We start from the raw sequence: 16,269 nt of genomic DNA, 5'->3' as shown, positions 1-16,269 counted from the left end.
TGTGGTAGCCTTTGATTGGTCTGCCAAGTTGCCACATCATCACTGGGATAGCACCTACTTTGTCAACACTTGAGTGGGGCCCACTAACACATCATCAGCTAGCAATCCCACATTTTTTATCTGGTGAGAATCTCTGTAATGTGGGTGTGTGTTGGCTATCAATCTGGACACATGGCAACATCTTGTGCATTACATCTGAACCTATTCCTATGGCACCACCTCACCACTAGCTGGGACCCATTGACACATGGCATCTTCCCATAATCTCACATTATATAAACTATGCACATCTCCATTTTGCTAGTATGTGCCCACCACACGATTGGGACATGTGGCAAAATCTTGGCACATCTTGACCACATTAGCACACTTGTCTATTTGTTCAAAGTATTGCTTTGTCATCTGACTAACATCATCGGGCCCCACATGCTGCACATGGCTTCCAAAAGCTATGTGTCTTTAAGACTCAAAGAATATTGTAATGATTTTTATTTAAACAATAAAAATCCTCTCCCACAATGAATGTCAGATATATCCCTTTAGACTGCACCTAACATAAAATGCCTCCCCTATTTAGTGTGGACACCCTTTTTACTAAGCTTTTTATGACATGGAGCTTCCTTTGACACAGAACCTCTACTTCTTTGCTATGGGCTTGTCTTTGTTTAATGCCTAACTCCATGTCATGGTTTGCTCTTTTTATTATTTGTGTGGTTGATGCTAGCTTTTTGGCGCAGGTTCTTAGACTATAGCTTGTTGTTCAAATGCATGAGGGTTGTTCTTCATTACCTTGGTTCCTCTCTTCACATGGATCCATTCCCTCTTTTATGCATGTGGATTTCCTTTGCTGTGAGGCTTAGTTTTTATCTATTCATTGGTTGTTCCTTAAGCATGTGGTTGGCATCATCCTTTTTGACCGGTGCTTATATTCTCCTTGACATGATCGGATTGTCTATAGTTGCGTGGGTTTTAAGTTCCCCTATCGCTGACTCCATAATCATGGAACCTCTGCTCTATACTCTAATTCGCCTACATTGGGTGTTCTTATTCCTTGCTAAAATCCCCTATTTTGCTAGCCAGCTCCTTTCTCTCAATTGCATGGGTATCTTTATGTGTAGACTATTTCCTTGTTTGTTGCTTTGAACTCTTTTGCATCAAAGTGGCTTCCTTGCTCTTTTGAAAGCATGAGTTATTCTTCTTCCTTTGTTGCTTGCAAGTTTTAAACCATATTCTCCCTTTGATTATCAGCTATGGATTCTGCTTTCCAGCTCGCGGGTTGTCTCTTATCTATCCCAACTCTCCAATGGAACATTTGGGTTCTTCAATCATTCAATATGATCAAGATTCATTATCATGACCGTAAGAATAAAACTGATTAGCTCAGAAAGCAATCACTCTATATAATTTACCAAACAAAACTCTTTGCTTTGAATTTGAATTTCTTAAAGGAAACTTTTTCAATAAAATCCATTATCAATACTGAATCTCTACATCCTCAATTTCTTGTCTTAGAAACCATTAGGATCCATTTTTATCCATAAACCTCTAAATTCCCTGCTTGTCCATCATAAGACCTAGTCGCAAGCAATGGCCCTTTCCATGCAATTCCTTATATCAAGCAAGGTCTCCTCAATGTGCTTATAATGCAAGTGCCACAGTGCATGTTCAATTTCCTTTGCTTTAGTAAAATTGTGATCTCCAAGTATTATTGCTTCATAGTTCTCACACATCAAACTACAAATATTAGGATCAGAAGGAGTCTTTGTATGAAATGCATCCCTCAACTTTTTGTCTAAGTCCATAACCCTTTTGTATCTAGTTTTGCAAAAGTCATATATTTTAATCCATAATTTGCAACAAATTAAATGTTTTCTCTCAAAATATGTTCCTTATGCTTGAAAGGCTCCCAAATTTCAACTCAGATTTAGTTGACTAGGATTAAACTCTACACCTTAAGTGCATGTGTACCACAATACCCAATTGATTTAGAATGACTAAAAGTGCCTATTGAAATAATTATAATTTTTGCAACCATTATAATCAAAATTTAAAATGAAACAACTTGAAACTCAATGTTTTACCAACTTGATGGATTAGTCAGGTCCCAAAGTGTGCCTAGCTAAAAAAAAAATTGTTTTTGAATAACTGAACCTTCAAACTGGCCCATTGATTATCTGGCACTAATTTGAATCAAAATCCATTACTAGAACATCATTAAAACTCATTTTATCACTTATCTGTAAACTGCAACTTTCTGCTCATAGGGCCTATTGGCTGGCTTTAAAAACTGACCATAATGCCTGACTAGGCTCTAAAATTTGACCCACTAATTCTTTGTTCTGCATACTCCTATCCTATCAAATTTTGTTTCATGATGAATTTGAGGTCAAAATATATTCGCAATCAAAGTTGACCTGTTAAAACGTCCTACAAGAAAACATGTCAGAAAACACTAGTAAATTGTGTTTCGAATTGGCTTTAAAAACTGGATCAACTAACACTTGGGAAGATGAAAATTGGGACATTAGTTCACTATCATGAGGAGAGTATGGATTTTCAATTTAGGATTGTGATGAATAATTGGGTGCAAATGGCAAATGGTCAAAGTAGGCTACTTCGATTTTGCAAACTAGAAACACTAACATAAAACATTTTTTGTAAATGGAATTCACCTGGGAAAGTGTGCAAATGGATTCGCCAAGATGTGAAAATTGGCATACTTAAATTATTTTTGAAGGACAACGTAGTCATATAATCCACTTCATCTCACATGTCATGGATTAGGATTTATAACATCACAAATAGGGGTACTGATAAATCTACTCCTAATGATGCCAATAAAAAGATAGAAATTGCATTGGGAATCGTGTTTGAAAACTAATCAAACAGATTCCTCAAAAGCTCAAAATTGAAACATAACATGTCTCTAACCTCTAAAATGAAATGCAATAGGAATTTTCTCATTTGGATCAACTGCTCAAAAGTTGTAATTTGTCAGATAGGGCCTCCCAAAATTTAGAACTATTTATATTAGCATGACATCAATAAATGACCAACTTTGAGGGATTCAAAACCTAGTCAAACAAGCTCAAAATGACTCAAAATCTAAAACATAGGCTCTCAAGTATGGACACTAAACACTCCAAAATTGGTGAGTCATGAAACATTTATGTGTGCATGATATTTAGTTGCAAACACAGCCTCTTGTCATTGTTTGACACTTAGGTGAAAATGTAGATTTGACAAATTGCTCAAAACAAGACCTCATGAAATAACTTAGAATGAAAATTTAACTTCATGGAACATATAGATGCACTAAATGAAAGGTTCTAGAAGCATTAAATACCTCTTGGGGCTCACAGGTACAGCCAAGTACATAGGCATCAAAAAGCATTTATAGGGCTTAATTTCTCTAATGGTGCTCAAAATTGGTGCTACAATTTTGAGTGCAAATAGTGGCTCTACTTAGGGATGTATGTCCCTTGCATGAATTACAAGGATTCAGATCTCTGGTAGAACCAAACCACTCACAAGACAACAAAAACTTCATCTCGAACAACTTTATTGAAAATAGGGAAACAACGACTATTATATTCAAAAAATGGCGTCGGGCCACAAAATTTTCTCACAACATTTACCTCTATCAAAAACCTAATTCTCATTCCTTTCATTATGAGGTAAGCTAGAAATGTTCTCTCTATCAGTCTCACCAATTAGATCAACACCTCAAAACTCAACACTTAGTAAAACTGAATATACAACTTCACATTCACAATGCATATAACAACTAGCTTCGCTTTCAAACATTTTCTCATTATGAAAGTTTTGATTAGCATGCTCAAACATATTAGACTAAAACTAAAATTTCCTTTTATTTAATGACTCATGCATGCTATCAACTTTGAAAATGAAGGCTTCATACTCAATTTGAGGAAAAGGATCATACATACCTTAAAATTGTATAACCTTGTGCATAACTAGATAGTACTCAAAGGAGCAATTAAACTTATACTCACATATGTCATCAGTGTCTAAATCTGATCTTGAATCCTTCAATGATTCTTCATAATCAGCAAATGAATCAGTCATATTAAAATATTCATCATAAAAATGCTTGCAAGGTGCAGGTGGATTTTCAATAACCATCTCATCAAACACCTTGTTAGTCATATCATGAGATGGAATCTCATCAATACTTTCAACATCACAATCAAAAGAAGATCCATCTGACCTCTTACAATAGTAGGATAAAGTATCATCATTAAGCTCGTCCTCAATCAAATCTAAAATTTCCTTGTCTTCTTCAAAAAATGGGTTGCTAACTCAATGTAATGACCCTTGTTGAACATCTTGACAAAATATAGGTTGATCATCATCAGAATATTCATCATACAAAGCATTAGTGTACACTTTGAAATCATTTTTTACACCACTATCAAGAACACTTTCATCATGTGAAGAAGAGGAATTCGAATCATTGTTCGAAGACACATCATTAACTCCATCAATGAAGCATGCAGAGTATGAATCAAAGTTGTTTTCATTGTCTCCATTAAGATGATTCAAATATCTTGTAAACAAATCAGTATGTATCTTACCAATAGGTGTTGGTGCATTGATCTTAGGATCACTCATGTACTATTGATTATTATTGAATGCACCCTTATGACATTTATTCATACAACTAGTCAAACTATCCTTATAGAAAATCCTTTTATCTTCATATTGTGTAGACAAATTTTCTTCACAACTTTAAAACTCATGCTGACTTGTATAAATCGAAAATGGAACATTACTATCAGATTTAGTAAAAGAACTTATACCTTTACTTACATAAGAGCTCTCACTTCCATCATCACTCTCTTCTTCCCAACTTGCATATGATTCACATGAAAATGAACATACACTATGTCTTTACTCTCCTTAACTCGAGTACCAACTCTCATGATTAGCTTCATATGACACCTCTTGATTATAAATTAGATCAACAACTTCAACATTGTCACTTGACACATAACTCTCAACCTCTTTGTCCTTGTATTGAGATGCATATCTTTCAACTTCATAGTTTACAACATTGTCAACAAGAGGTATATTATCAGTAGGAGAAGAAAAAATTGAATTTATATCTTGTTTATGTAACTAATCAAGTGAAGTGATTTTATCATTTTTTGTTGTAATGCTATAAACACATGCACTATTTTCAGCAAGGAAAGAATCAACTATTCTTTGCAACAAAGGGTCTTCATCCACACATGTTTGTAATTCTGAAATTTGAGCAAGATTTTTTACAACAGCAAGGGTACACCTTCTTATAATCCCATATTTTAGATTGCATTCAATATCCATCACGATTTCAAAAGCCTGATATAGACTTTGTGGCTATTTATCCCTCAATAAGAAACTCGTCTTCTGGCCCAATGTGGCCAAATAAATAATTAAAATAATTTGATCATGGGGCCTACAATTTTCAGCGATATCCATTAATGTTTTAGAAAACCTGCTATTAAATCTTGGTATCAACTCATCTTGTTCAATCTACATTTCCATCAGTCTATCCAACATTAATTTTACATCTACCCACCCATCAAATTGCTCCATGAAGGATGAACTTAACTCATCTCATAAAGAAATTGAAGCTATAAGCAAGCATGAGAACCAATCTCTTTCATTTCCTTTTAGAGTTGACACAAACAACCTCATCCATAGATCTTCATGGCACATATAAAAGTCATACATCAAGTTAGAAAAATCTTAGACATGCTTCTTTGTTGACTAAGACTAGTTCCTATTAAATTTAAGCAAATACCCTCTGATTCCATCAGGGATCTTATTTGGAAAACTAGGTATGCCATCATAACAAAATGGAAAATATCCTTTGATATTCATAGCTCTATAATTCTCACTAACTAGCTGCATACTTGATGAAGGGAAATTTGGGATTACCCAAAAATTTGAAACTCATTCACCAATAAATACTTTCATTCACAACTTGCACTAGATCTGGAAATATCTTCTACCAATTTCAACTTCAAACATACCTTGAAATATAAAACACTTTTACTAAATCTACCTCTCACAAAGTATGTTGAGATGTGTTACACCATTCTCCTAATTAATGCTAAAAACCATTTGACAGAGAATCTTTTGTAAAACTTACTTTCTTGGAAATGAAATCACATGAAAGTGGAGAATACCTTTTGATACAGATGCCTGCAACTACTTCAATTCTGAAAATAATAGTAGATTCAGATTTTATCTAGATTTAGTAAATTTGCATTGCATCTCATCTAATTCTTTCACCCATTGTCAAGAACTTGAGATACATTCTTCAAATCTGCATTCTCACTATTGGTTCCTTTAGAATACCTTCACATTCACAAAGCACTAGTACTGAGATTTGACTTTGAGTTTCCATAGACTTAGTGAGAAAATATTATCAAACTTTCCAAATGTAACAAGCTGATCTAGACTTTATAACTGGCACTTGAAAACTTTATTCAACAACATGATATTTCACACTCTTGACAAAGTGAAAGAACATGACATTAATTCTGAACTTTGATAGCAACTTATCAAAATCCCAAATGAATTTGATACTAAAAATTTATTTAATTCAATTAAACTTCTGCTATTAATGAATATGAACATTGGGGGACATGAAACTTCAGCAAGGAAAATGGAAACACATCTTACTAAAGATTTTCTATATCTAATTTGTTTCATGCCAGAGATTTTGATTCTTTCTATATGCAACTCCACAATAGAGTACCATTTTGTTGGTGTTTGGAAATGTTGTAGGTTTCCAATTACCTCGATGAGAATATGACACATCTAGGGGCAGCTAACTCCCATATTTAAGACATCATTTCAGACACTAGGCCAACTATAAGGCTTGACCCTTTTTCTACTTCAGGCTCTACAAAGCCTAGGTGGGTGGACCTCAAATTCAAGCAATATGGTACTAGTGCAAAAATATATTCTTGAATCTATTCAAAGTAAATTTAACCCTTATTTCTCCTAATGACTTATGAAATGACATTAATCTATAGTAGCTAAATGAAAATCCTATGATATTCACAAGCTAAGTGAGGGTATCACATTTAGGTTCTTCAACATGAAAGGGAAAAAATGTTTGATTAATGATGTTAACTCAACAAAACCTCGGATATGCATTAGTATAACAAGTGATCCTATAACTGATCAGTGCCTTAACCATTGGACAATTTCATGAATTCAATATATATATCTATGATATTAGGACATATTTCATATACCCAGACATCAGATCTATCTGATCACCTTGTCATTCAGACATCAGTGTTCATTTACACCTTATTCTTACAAAATATCCTACTCAACATAACCAACAATCCTATCAAACACATAAAACATCTACTTGGTCCTTTGTTCCAACAGAAAAACCTATTTGACATACAACTTTAAAGGGATGCAAATGGATCTCAGATCTTTGTTCCTAGACCACATAAGACTACAAATCACTAAGATAGGAGATGAGAATTAGAATGAAACTAAGGAAATTCTAGTTCATTATTTTTATTTGCTTGAATCAATACACTCATATGCATGAAATAAAAACATGAAACACCTAAAAGATTTGAACTAGCTGTATTATCTTTCCTACTACTATTAATATAAGAGAAATTTTGCTGAAGAATGAAGGTGGAATCACAGATCTAGATCGACAAAGTGGTCTCATAGAAAGAATGAAGATTCCAACCAATAATGGTTTCACAGTGAAAAAATTGGAACCCTTACAATGGATGAAAGAAAGCAAGATATAGAGGAGAGTGAATTCCCATATCTACTTTGAAGATGACATGTGTCCACTTGAAATTCCCTCTTTTGCAGCAAAAAGAATCTCTATAATTTCTCTCTACAACTGATCAATAAAATCCTTGATCATTTTTTCTTTCTAACTAAAAATTTGAGCCAAATTATACTAGAATGGCATAATATCATCAAAATTGATCCAACAGACCTTTTACCAAGCTTTTTTACCAAATATGTAACTACATTTCAATTTTTTAGTTATTTCATAGAGAAGGCCTAATTCTTACATTTCTAGATACAAGTCGAACAAATGAATTCCTGTGCAAAAACAAACTTCATCATCGGAAAGTTCTTCTTCTCATGATTTTTGTAATATTAGCCTCTTAGAAACCTCTAGAAAGTCATTTTAAAAATCACCCCATAGTATATGAGTCAGGTCTACAACCAAAAGTCAAAAATTTAAAATATTCTAAGGTCTAAACTTTAGAATATAATCCTTTTAAATTTAAAATACCTAAACATGCATTTATTTGAGAAAATAATAAAATAATATTTTCTATTATTTCAAAACTTTCCCCTATCCTCTGAATTTGGGGTCAAACCTCTATTGACCAGGTGCCTACCACGTGGTAGCCTCTGATTGGCCCACCAATTTACAACATCATCATTGCGACAGTATCTGCTTCATCATGACCTAAGTGGGGGCCACTAGCACATGTCAGCTACACATAATCCCACATTTGTTATCTAGTGAGCATCACTATAATGCAGGCATGAGCATTGATCTAGACACATGGAAGCATCTTGTGCATCACATCTAAACCTACTCCTGTGGCACCACCTCACCACCAGCTGTGATCCGTTGAGCACCAAGACCTTCTACTTTGATTATTTCAAAGAAATGTGAATGCTCAAGAATAATTACTACAGTTGAGTAGGGAGAAAAAACAAATGTTGTGCATTCTAATACATCACTATGGAACCATAGACTTAAGCACATAAGTGAGAAACATATGAAACTACTTCATTCAAAGAAATTTTCTAGGTTTGAAATGTGTTAACATGGATTCTTGTGAAACTTGTGTGTATGGAAAATGAAAGAGAGTGAGTTTCGTGTAGAGTGGGAAGGAAAAGAAAAGTGAGAGATTAGAGCTCAAGTGCATAAAGATGTATTGGGACCAACTCAAATATGTTCCGTTGGTAGCTCTCAATATTAGTTATATTTATTGATGATGCAACTAAAAATGTATGGATTTATTTCCTTAAACATAAATTGGATGCATTTCAAACTTTTAAGAAATTGAAATGCTTGGCTGAAAATGAGACTAGTAAGACATTAAAATGTCTCAGATTTGATAATGGTGGTGAGTATTGTAGTCATGAATTTGAATATTATTACACCATTAATGGTATTTGTAGATATAAATATATTCCAAGGACTCCACAGGAAAATGGAGCGGTTGAATGCATGAACAAGACTATAATGGGTCGTGTAAGGAGCATCAGGTTGCATGAAGGGTTTCCCTTAAATATGTGGGTAGAGGATGTCAATACTATTGTATATTTGATTAATAGAGGTCCCTCTACACCATTAGGTTGTGGTATTTGAGAGGAAGCATAGACTAGTAAGAAGGTGAGTTATTCTTTTCTCAAAAAATTTGGTTGTGAAGAATTTGCTCATATAGACTCTAAAAATAAAACCAAGTTGGAAAGTACCTCAAAGAAATCTGTCTTTGTTGGGTATGGTATTGATGAATTTGGTTATAGGCTTTGGCATTTTGAAAATTTTCAAATTTTAAGAAAGAGGGATGTCATATTCAGTGAGAAAGTGTGGTATAAAGATCTATTGCAGCAACATGAGAAGAAAGAAGATGATTATGTAGTGTTGGATGATACTCCAAAAGATGATGTCACAACACTTTCTTATGATCTAAAACAAATACCACACACCCTAGTGAATGTTAGATAGTCAACAAGGCTAAGTAGACCTCTAGAAAGATTTTCCCCTCTCTGTACTCTATTTTACTAACTAATGCTGGTGAACTTAAATGTTGTGATGAAGTTGTGTAGATGGATACTAAGATTCAGGGGGAGTCTATAATGGCAGATGAAATGGACTCCTTGGTAAAAAAATAAGGCTTCAAATTTATGCAAGTTGTTTTCACATAAATGAGCTTTATAGAATAAATTGGTTTAAATGTTGAAAGAAGAGGATGGAGGTGAGAAAATATTTAAAGATAGGTTAGTTGTAAAAAAAAATTCACAAAAAAGGACATTGATTTTGAAGACATATTCTCTCTTGTTGTTAAAATGACTTCTATTCATACTATTTTAAGTATTGTGGCTACTAAAGATTTGCATTTGGAGTAGCTTGTTGTTAAAAAAACCTTCCTTCATGGTGATTTGGAGGAAAATTTATATATGGCACAAGCATAGGAATTTGTGGTCAAAGGTATGGAGAATTTAGTGTGCAGATTGAAGAAAAGTTTATATGGCTTGAAGCAAGCACCTCGATAATGGTATCTAAAATTTGACAATTTTATGCATGACCATCATGGATATAGTTAGTGTCATTCACATCATTTTATTTACTTTAAGAGGTTGTATGATGACATCTACATTATTTTATGTTTATATGTTAATGATATGCTTGTAGCTAAGTCCAACATCAATTACATCAAGGGGCTGAAATGCCAATTAGCACATTCATTTTGTATGAAGCATTTGGGGGAAGAAAATAAAATCCTTGGTATGAATGTTTGTAGAGATAGGGAAAATAGAAAGTTGACATTGTCTTAGGTTGATTATATTGTCAAGGTGTTGTAATATTTCTCTATTGAGAATGTTAAAGCTGCTAGTACACCTGTACTTGGTCATTTGAAATTGACTAAGGAGATATGTCCAAAGACACAAGAAGAGGAGGATAATATTTCCAAAATACCTTAAACTTTAGCTATATGAAGCTTGATGTATTCTATGGTATGTACAAGGCCAAATATTGCACATATAGTGGGATTTGTTAGTAGGTATATGAGTCATCCAGGGCATGCACATTGGAATGCAGTTAAATGGATTCTTTGATATTTGAGAGGAATATCTAGTAAGTATCTACAATTTGGGGGATCTACTACTGATTTATAGGGCTATTAGGACTTAGATTTGGGAGGAAATATTGATACTAGGAAGAGTACTATAGGTTATGAATTTACTATTGGTGGGGTAGTAGTGAGTTGGGTTTCTCAATTGTAGAAGGTTAGTGCCTTATCCACTACAGAGGTAGAGCATGTTGTTGGTACAAGGGAAATCGAAGAGATGATATGGCTTCAGTTCTTCATGGAAGAATTGGGACACCCATAGAGGGATAATTATTTGTTTATAGATATCCAGAGTGTCATTCATCTTGCAAAATATTCTTCTCCACATTCAAAGACAAAAAAATTTAGTTGTGGTACCATTTTATTCAGTTAGTTTTGGATGATGGATGGTTAAAGATGGACAGGATACACATGGATACCAATCCAATACATATGCTTACCAAAGTAGTGACAAGGGAGAAGTTGAACTCCTCTTCAGCTTTGGTTAGTCTACTAGAGAAAATAGAATAAAAGAACAATAGAGTCCAGGGTGATTTACTCTAGTGGGATCCCCATGTGGTAGTGATATTACTACAGGATCAGTCTCCAACTAGGAGATTGTTGTTTAGTGTGGAGCCTAACCAAATCCCAAGTGGGAGATTGTTGTTTAATGTGGAGCCTAATCAGTCCCCAAGTGGGAGATTGTTTTTCTGTGGTGACTAATTAGGGAAGTACTATACATGTTCTAGTTAATTATAACCCTAAAATGGAAAAAATACCTGTATAAAATTGCTTTGGGTCAAGGATTTTCATAATGTGTGATGCAATAATTATTTCTTTTTGTGGTATTGAGTTGTAAGTGATTAAAAATTGTAATTAGATTGTAATCACTTGGTCATAATAATATTGGGCTTGTTCTTTGGTGGATGTAGCCCATGGATTGCATGAATCACATTAAATATTGGTGTCTTATTTTCTCTTCTATGTAATTCGATATTTTCTTATATTGTCTATATTTACATGTAATTATTATTTATGTCTATAGTTTAATCCTAACATTATATTCATATAGACTCATATTAGAGAATCTTGGTATACCTATATCAAATGTTTGACATCATGTCCTTGGTAGTATTGGGATACATCCTCAACCACATTCCTCTCATCAATCAAGTAGTGGTCATGGTGGTAGTATACACCATGATCCACCTACTAACCACTTCTTTTCTATAGAGGGAGATATACATACTATTGGAAACCTTTTATCTAGTGTAAGGCATGGTCAGAGTTTAGATGTGGGCATTGATGATGTTGACTTTATCTTGTCGATCATAGGGGAATTATTGACACATGATGATTCTTCTTCTATGTCATCTCATCTAGTATTTCCACTTGGCTCATCATTATTAGGATGTGTGACAGTCACTAATCATGCTAGTGTAGATGTAGAGATAGAGATAAGTAAGGCCCAACAAGATCTAGATATATTGGTAGACATGATTGATACTAGGCAGTCTAATTATTATCAGATGCTAGCATTTGCATAGGTAAATCTATACTTCTTTTATTCATCTTAAAACTTCAATTGTTTGAAACTAATAATTTATTTATGTATACATATTGTGTCTTTGTAATTATACATTTTTTAGATTTACTTTTTACACATGTATATATGTATTTTAGGGGGACATGCCTCTTTTTACTCCATCTTTTATGTGAGATATTGTACATCATCGAGACTCATTTGATAATGTTACTACTGGAAAGGAGATTTTTAAATGTTTTGGATTAGACACATGTACACATTGTTGGATAATGTTTTCCTTGATGGCACACAAATGTCATATTAGCCATTAGTCCCAAATTCACCAAGCTCAGATAGTTTGTAATGCAATCTAAAGTGTCAACTGAGCTCACTTGGTCATCAAAAGAAATGTGGAAGACAGTGTCAACTGAGCTAACTCGATCAAACAAAGGAAAGGTGAGAGATAGTGATCACCGAGATCACTCGGTTAATGAAGGAAATGAGGAAGTCAGTATTAATCGAGCTTCACTCGGTCTCCAAAGGGAAGTTTCCACCAAGCTCACTCAATCATCAAAGGAATTATGGAGAAGTCGGTGTTAACTGAGCTTCACTCAATCTTCAAAGGATAGTTTCCACCGAGCTCACTCGGTTATCTCAAGAAACTTAGTACTTACCAAGTTCTCCTAGCAATTGAAGGATTGTCACAAAATTCACTGTATTCACCAAGCTCAGTTGGTCAACACAGGAATTATTTTCTGACAAAAAAAATACCATGTAGGGTCGACCAGTATAGGGATTTGAAAATTAATTACTTCTAGCCAACTATTGTAATTGTTTGTTTAGTCAGTGATTCGAGCCGACTTAGATAATCTGAAAGGTATATATGGTCATTCCAGTTATGAATTAAATGTGTGAAAAAAAGGAAGTTTTGAATGCGAATTATAGTATGAAATGATAAGGTGAATGTTGAGCAAAGTCTGATGAAGGATCAGATGTGTTGAAGGAATTGTAAAGTTGCATTTGATCAGTGACGATCCAGCTAGGCATAACAGAGATCTTCAATCAACAAAGATAAGTTGTACCTTATGTCAGGTCACTTCATTGTTGCTTTCTAACCACTGTAATAGTGAATTCAAAATCTCTTAACAAAGTTGGTTTAATAGCCATTCAATAAATCCTCTAACAAGCTGACAGTTTAGTTGAATTGTTCTAAAGACCTCTAGCAAGGCCACTCCTAACAGGGTGATTAAATCCTTTAACAGGGTCACACCTAACAGTGTGTTTTGGTAACCTTTAACAAGGTTGGCTCCTAATAGGGCTCACTTCAGAAGAGTGAAAAATAGTATCTAATACATAGGTATTTTTCCCATATTGGGTTTCTACATTAAATCTGGTGTCTCCTATGTTCTTAATTGCTAAATTGCTTTGTGCATGATAACATATCAGTTCTTAATATTTTTGATTTGTTGCATTATCAAGTTTTAGCACTTCATATTAATCAGATCAAGGAGATATTCAGACATCGTAGGGACTGTGAAAGTTTTTGGAGTAACTGATTCACCCCCTCCCCCTCTCAGTTACTCTATTCTCATTTCCAACAATTGGTATCAGAGCATTTGGTGCTTGCAAGAAGAGATTTCAAGGATCTAAGCCAAAGATCAAGATGTCTTACAAAAGAGAAATTCCAAAACTCAACAGAGATAACTTCTCTGCATGGAAAGGATTGATGAGACTTCATCTGGCTATTTTTGGTGATACTGGACTAAAATACCTTGAAGAAAAATATGAAGAACCTCCTAGCACATTGTCTGTCAATGACATTGCTGAAAAGAAGACTCACAACAATATGATGATAGACATAGCATCTGCTCTTAGTTATGAAGAATTTGATGACATTAAGGACTGCAAAAATACCTTTGAGATGTGGAACAAGCTACAAGAAATCTATGGAGGAGATGATAATGTGAGAAGAGAAAAAGTAGAAAGTCTAAGAGGACAATTTGATCAAATGAGGATGAGGGAGGATGAAAACATTGCAAAGTATGTTGAAAGAGTTAAAGCATGTGTGAGTGCGATCAGAGCATCTGGAGGTGATATCAAAGGAGAAATAGTTATAAGCAAAGTTCTCAGAACCTTTCTTCCCATTTATGCAATCAGAGTTTCTGCAATTCAGGAAAGAAGGTGTGAAACAAATCATCAGATAAATCTTGAGGCCATAGTTGGAAGACTAACTGCATTCAAACTAGATAACTTTGACAACTATGTTCCAGCTTCCAAGAACATTGAATCAGCATTTCAAGCCAAGCTCTCACTCAAGGAGAGAAAAAAAAAGTAGAAGGAATCTCAGTCAGAAAGTGAAAATAAATCAAGCCAAAGTTCAGACAGTGACCTCGAAGTGATTGAAACTCTACTAGCAAAGAAATATTCTAGAGGCAGAGGAAAATACAAAGGTAAAGTTCCCCTAATCTGGTTTTCTCATGAAGAAATTGGTCATATTGCAGCAAGGTGTCCAAACAAGAAAAACCATGATGAAAAGAAATGGAATGGCAAGAAAGACTTCAAATCATCCAAGAACAAAGGTAAGAAATCATGCTTCATGGCTGAAAATTCTAAAGATTCTGATAATAGTGAGGATGAAATTGTTTATATTGATGTTAAAGATGATTCTGATAGTGATGAAGAAGATAAAATGGCACTTGTTTCTCATATAAGTAAGAATGATACATGGATTATAGACAGTGGTTGCTCACATCATATGACTGGTGACAAAACTAAGTTTGATCAGTTTGAAGACTATGATGGTGGCCGTGTAAGGTTTGGTAATAACGAACCTTGTTTCATAAAAGGAAGAGTAAGAATCTGTCTAACCAAAGAACTTGTATGTAATAATTCCTATTGGGTTGAAGGTCTTAAACATAATTTGCTAAGTGTGGCACAGTTACTCAATACTAGATTCAAGGTGGAATTCATGCATGGAAAGGCAAGACTGTTGAATGAGCAAGGAAAGCTGATAGGATCTGGCACCCAAACTAAAGGTAACTTGTTTTATCTCAAACTTGGTGAATGCTCATGTTTTATTGCTCAAATTGAAGAAAGTTGGTTATGGCATAAAAGGTTATGTCATGTCAATTTTGATAATCTGGTAAAAATAAGCAAATTCAAGAAAGTGAGAGGCATTCCTAACATTAAAAAACCTGAGGTTGGTCTATGCAAGAATTGTCAGATTGGTAAAATGGGAAAGACTAGTTTTAAAAGTAAGAACTATCAGTCTGAAGATATATTAGAAATTGTGCATACTGATTTATGTGGACCCATTGGAATAGAAAGCTATACTAGAGAAAAGTTTTTCATTCTTTTTGTTGATGACTACTCAAGAATGATGACTATCATGTATCTAAAGAATAAATCAGAAGCATTTGAGAAATTCAAATGGTATTTAGCAAGAGTAGAAAAAGAAACAGGAAAAAGACAAAAATGTTTAAGGTTAGATAGAGGTGGTGAATTCATCTCACATGAATTCAATAACTTCTGCATTGAAAAAGGTATTAAAAGACATGTTTTAGCACCAGGAACTCCTGAACAAAATGGAATAGTTGAAAGAAGAAATAGATCCATCATGGATTGTGCAAGAACCCTGATGATAGAAAAGAACATTGCTATCAAATACTGGAAGGAAGCCATCAACACTACAGTTCATACCTTAAACCGAGTACAGTTGAAAAAGGACTCATTCAAAACTCCCTATGAATTATTGTATGGCTACAAACCCAATGTAAGTTATCTAAAAGTATTTGGAAGCAAATGTTATATTTTGAAAGAATATAGAAAAACAAAATTTGATGTAAAAGGTGATGAAGGAATATTTTTAGGATATTC

This window comes from Cupressus sempervirens, chromosome 1 (assembly GCF_028749045.1).
Source record: "Cupressus sempervirens isolate cs-2001-9-10 chromosome 1, ASM2874904v1, whole genome shotgun sequence".
NCBI classification, from domain to species: Eukaryota; Viridiplantae; Streptophyta; class Pinopsida; order Cupressales; family Cupressaceae; genus Cupressus; species Cupressus sempervirens.
Note: the sequence above shows the minus strand (reverse complement) of the source record.